This window comes from Xenopus laevis, chromosome 2L, assembly GCF_017654675.1.
Source record: "Xenopus laevis strain J_2021 chromosome 2L, Xenopus_laevis_v10.1, whole genome shotgun sequence".
NCBI lineage: Eukaryota > Metazoa > Chordata > Amphibia > Anura > Pipidae > Xenopus > Xenopus laevis.
In genome coordinates this window covers 48,229,274-48,235,189 of record NC_054373.1, presented here as the reverse complement: position 1 = coordinate 48,235,189, position 5,916 = coordinate 48,229,274, and positions in this window count along the sequence as shown.

The window sequence follows — 5,916 nt, the reverse complement described above, 5'->3', positions numbered from 1 at the left end:
CGATCTGCCTAAATGCTTGAATTTTTAAACCATCGTTTGAATACATTAAACTTGTTTGTATATTGACTCACCCATCTGGCTTCAGGCATGTTGGAGTATTTCCTGCAATGAATAGTCATGGATCAGTAATAGCCAGTCAGCACAATTAAAAGGTAAATAAAACCATGATGTTACCGGGGATTATCTTTTAAATGAAGCAATGATGGCGTATTTTATGGTGTGTACTTAGCAGCTGCAGCTCAGCTTGCCGCACCTAAGGTAAAGTAATTCCCTTTTCAGTTATGCCTCATCCACTTGAATTATCACTGTGACGTTATAGGCAGGGCTCTGCATGTCTATAAAGATTCATGATATATATATATATATATATATATATATATATATATATATATATATATATATATATATATATATATATATAATGTTCAAAGTGGACCAGCACACCGAAGTTTTCAATCAAAAGAGTTTTATTTTAACATCACTCATGTGTGATGTTAAAATAAAACTCTTTTGATTGAAAACTTCGGTGTGCTGGTCCACTTTGAACATTGTATACGCTGATTGACCAAGCACCCACATTTGAACAACAAGGAAGGAGTGCAGGTACTTTGTGAATGCATATATATATATATATATATATATATATATATATATATATATATATATATATATATATATATATAGACATTGCCTTTGCAGGAAAAGCCATAAGAGCCATATGTTTAGATTTAGCTGCAGCTATGGTATGTATGGGGAGCAGCGTGTCACCTTACACATGAAACACAACTATCAGTTCTTTATAGACGTAGGGGCAGATTCCCTAAAGGGCGAAGTAACTAATGGTAGCGAAAATTCGCCAGCGCGAGTCATTCAGGAACTTCGCAGGCGTGACTTTGCTATTGAAAGAGACAACCGCTAGCGATCATTCGCACTCTATCACCAGGCGAATTTTCACTCTGGCGAACGGACGTAACTCCACAAATTCACCAAGATGCGGATTTTACTGAACGTTACCTCATTCGCCGGCGTTGCCTTCGCCACCTCAGACCAGGCAAAGTGCAATGGAGTGCATAGGACTTCCTCAATTTTAGTGCAAAATTTTTCTAAGTTACTAATTGTTTCAGAGTGATAGCCTGCAAAGGTCGGAAATTTTTTTTTTGGGAAACCGGGTTCTGCCCCTCCATTTTCAAAAACTTTATAGTGGGCTCATGTGTAGGGCATTATAACAACTCTATTTTATTTATTAAGGTTCCCTGGACTTGTGTAGTGTAATATATTTGCTGCTGCAACATATACATCCATTCAACTTTATAATTTCCCGCCGTATGCAAATTAGGCAATGCTAGCGCATCTTCGCTTTGATTGCCGAAGTAACGCTAGCAAAAATTCACCAGCATCCTGGACGCAACTTCACACTTGATCGTTGTCCTAGCGAATTTACGCCTGGCGAACTGTTGCGATGGCTGCAAAGCCGTCGCTGGTGAATTTTTACCTGTTAGTGAATTTGCCCTTAAAACTGTGCCATTTCAGTCATTTTTAAAGACTGTAAACTGTGCCTTTATATTTAACTGGCAAAAATCGAATTTGTATGGCTTCTTTTGTTCAGGAGAATATCCAACAGTGAGTCAAAGAAATATTAAGAAAGATGAACAATGGCACTGAGTAGCATTACTATAGGTACGTGACTTCATCCAGTCAGTCATTCTGTTTGGCTCAAATTGGAGTTCAATGTCTCTCATTTTATATTGTTTATTTGTACATGTTGGAGTGCTGTGGATAAGTAAATGGATATATATTATGTGTATAGTGAGATCTACATAGACTTTTTGCATAGAAACAATGCAATGCTTTTTTTGCGTACATTCAATTTGCCATGATTTATAAAAATATATATATATTCAACACAATGCTTCAACCGTGCTTCTGTTCTCTTCTTACCCAATTGCCAGTAGCAGCCACACTCTTACACTGAACACATGACCAGGAGGCAGAGGGTACAGACAGCAGCAATAGGAAAAGGTGCAGCACAGCTTGTTATACTATTGTAGCTTTACTGAAAACTTTTTACATTAATGCTCAGCTGACATCTTATTGGTGATGCACAACTTTGCCCGAGACCTGTTTCAACCTAAAAACGATTGCTTGGATTGAAGGCGCTGTAGAGGCAGTCTAGAATGAGTCATTTAGGAATTTGGCATTATAGTTGTTTTGGCTAAATTCAAGTCTGTAAATGTTGGACCTTCATCAGCCCGGGGATCACTCAGTTGGCTACTTATTGTACAAGTATAGGATCAGTTAACCAGAAACCTCTGAAATACGAGGTTATCTCCCACAGATTCCATAATGAAATATATAAAATGTTTACAAATGATTTGCTTTTTCTCTGTTATAATAGAACAGCAGCTTGTACTTGATTCTAGCGAAGAGATTATTAATCCATATTGGAGGCAAAAACAATCATATTGGGTTTATTTAATGTTTAAATTATTTTTTTAGTAGACCCCTGGAGATTTTGGTAAAGTAAGTACAGCATTTAGAACTATTAAGTTTAGGACCATATTGGATTTTTATCCTGTGAATCTAAGGGACAGCGTTATATCAGTGTTCCAGAATAAGGTAGAATTGTTCCGTTCTTTGGGCCTGTTATAGAGGAGCAGCCTGCCATACATGTACAATTTCTCCTAGGTTTTTGTTTTTCTTTTACTGTTTTCAGTATGAACTCAGGCTTCTAAGTTTTTTGTTATAATTATTTATAAAGACAAACTGCACTGGCACTCAGCTTACAACATATTAAATCACATTTTAACATATCCACAAGCCATAAATATTGCCCCCATCTGTACCTGTGCCAGCAGCCATTGCCCGTTAGCCATAAATATTGCCCCCATCTGTACCAGCAACCATTGCCCATTTGCCATAAATATTGCCCCCGAGCCCCCATCTGTACCTGTGCCAGCTGCCATTGCCCATTAGCCATCAATATTGCCCCCATCTGTACTTGTGCCAGCTGCCATTGCCCATTAGCCATAAATATTGCCCCGAAGGTACTCAAACCCCCCCCCCCATCAGTACCTGTACCAGCAGCCATTGCCCATTAGCCATCAACAACATTGCCCCAAGGTCCAAGCCCCCCATCTGTACCGGCGCGTCACATAATTGGGAGTCACGCTCATCATGCTGAGCACTCCCAGGGTGGGGGAGCGCTGCTGCTGTTGGCCTGCTGCTGTTTTTTTTTTTTTTTTACAAATCCCAGGGTTTGGGGCCCTTGGGCGAATGCGTATTTTTTTAAAATAATACTTAAATACTAAAGGCCTGCCATGGGACAAATTTTAATACATGAAAAAAAAATTCAAAAACTTTTTTTCCCCCCCCCAGATAAGTGTGCCCCTCCAGTTATTGAGCCCTAGGTGGTTGCCTACCCTGCCTACACCTTGGCCCGGGCCTGATTGGCTGGGGCTTAGTGTAGAACTACACGAGCACTTTTACCTGAGATAGTAACCGTTCCGACGCGCTGAGATGAATTCCAGGCGTCACGTCTGATGATGATGATGCGCCGAATCTAAGGTAAGTAATAGGAATGTCGGACATTGTTGCGGCGTGCATCCGACACGACACGACAGTCGGATGAAGACGCAACATGCAGCGTTCGCATCAGACATTCATGTCATATTCACGCAACAACAATGTCCGACATTCCTATTACTTACCTTACCTAAACGCTGAATGGCAGCTAGAAGCAATATTTGGCTACAAAACAGAAAAAAATCACCAGGGCTTGGTCTAAACCACGCTGTGCTGTTGACTAGCTGCTAGAAACGCCATTATTTTTGGCTTAATAACTGTATTAAAATCATTTTTTATTTTGCACAGCCTATCTATTTACCCAGTTTTTATTTTTGTACTGAACAATTCCTTTAAAGGGTGGTTCACTTTTAGTATATTATAAAATGGTCAATTCTAGGCAACTTTTCTATTTTCTTCTTCTTCTGACTCTTCCCACCTTTCAAGTAGGGCATATGACCCCATCTAAAAAAAAAATGAATGCATGGTTGCTGGGGTAATTTGGACCCTAAAAACCAGATTGCAGATTGGAGAGCTGCTGAATTTAAAAAATTAAAACCAGCTGTCTCAGTATATCATTTGCTACTTTGTGCTAAAAGTAAACTCAAAGGTGAACAACCCCTTTATGGGTAAGTGCAACATAGTCTTATGACTCAATCACACTGTTTACTGGGGGATTTGATCTTAAATGTACTACAGACGTGTTAAATAAGGGGCCTAGACGTGGCATGCAAGTTTACCTATTGTAGTCAAAGTGTGGAACTAACAGCTACTTTTTGTAATTATTTTTAAAGGCAAACTGTACACTGGCAATATTTTTCCTTCAGGTCTCTGGGTGTGTCATTGCAAAAAGGCCAAAAAAATGGCTTGGTATTTAAGTACTTACTAGGAATAGCGATTGCCAGTTAGTCATTTGTAAACCATGAAACCAGAAATGTAATTTTACAAAAAGCTACAGTGATGAATATGATGGTAGGCTGTTTGCTACTCCTCTGAACAGTTCAGTCTCTGCCTGTTGCCTGATGATTACAGGTGGGTGCCCATACCTGGAACCCCAGGAACTTAAAGGGTCCATACCTGGAATGTAAAGGAACTCCAAAAGAGGAGTAACGCAGGTTTTTGGTTTCAATATATGCGATAAGGCGCCTTGCATTTAAAATGATGTGTAGTTCCTTTTTTGACTGGTGTAGAATTATTGACAATACACGTGGCAAAGATAAAGTAGGTCTAAAGGTGACCGATATTTGGCCCTTGCATAGGGCCCTCGACGGGCTTCAACGACTGATATCTGGGAAAATTTGGGCAGATATCAATCTGACAGGTTTAAAAATCCTGTCTGAGCAAGGTCCACATCGGTTCGTTGATTCCGCCCTCAGTCCGACCACTTTTATCTCCTTTTGGTGTGATCTGATGGTTGGGCCCTAGGTCCCAAATACTGGATCAGCACTATATTACCCATCTTAAGATATAGGAGAAAGATCTGCTCCTTATGTCCCAGTTACTGGCGCCTGTGAGCTTCTTTCTATGCCCTAAATTTCATCTAAAATCAGTTTCTACAGGACTTCTCCACCTTCTATTATTTCTCTTTCCTACTCATCTATGAAATCTGAGCAATGATGTTAAGGTAATTGGATGAACTAGAATTTCATTTATTGGCATGGTCACTTGATAATGAATTAATGGTTCATCGATTAACCTCTTATATACTGAAATTGGAACTAATAATTAATTAATTGAGAATAATTCACAAGTTTATAATTAACTTTCAAGTACGTTCAATTTAGCACCTAATTGCTTTAACCCTTAGGAGGGGAGGTTAATGAACTTATTTAATTGATTGCACTCACATTTTTAATAAGTATATGGTTCTAATTAAATAAGCTCTGCATATGAGGACAATTAATGCAATATAATTCAGCAATTTTAATTAAGACACACTAGTACGGGGTGTAATCATCCAGTTTTTTCTTAAAATCTATACATAGATCCTCCAGCTCATTTTTAACAATCCACAATTGATTAAGAAGCGGTATCTATTTGTCTGACTTACACAACATTCCTATTCTATATGTACTGTATATTGTGAGTGGGTCCCTAAGCTCAGTAAGTGACAGCAGCACAGAGCATGTGCAGTGAATCAGCAGAAAAGAAGATGGGGAGCTACTGGGGCATCTTTGGAGACACAGATCTTCACTGCTAAACGGCTGTGGTTGCCTTGGGCTGGTACAGAAGCCTAAAACATAATGTAAAACATTTCCAGCCTACTCCTTTAGTTAGGCTTTAGTTCTCCTCTAAGCAACATATCTGTGGGTTGCTCATGTCAGATTTATAAAATAAGAAAGTGAGAATTAACCC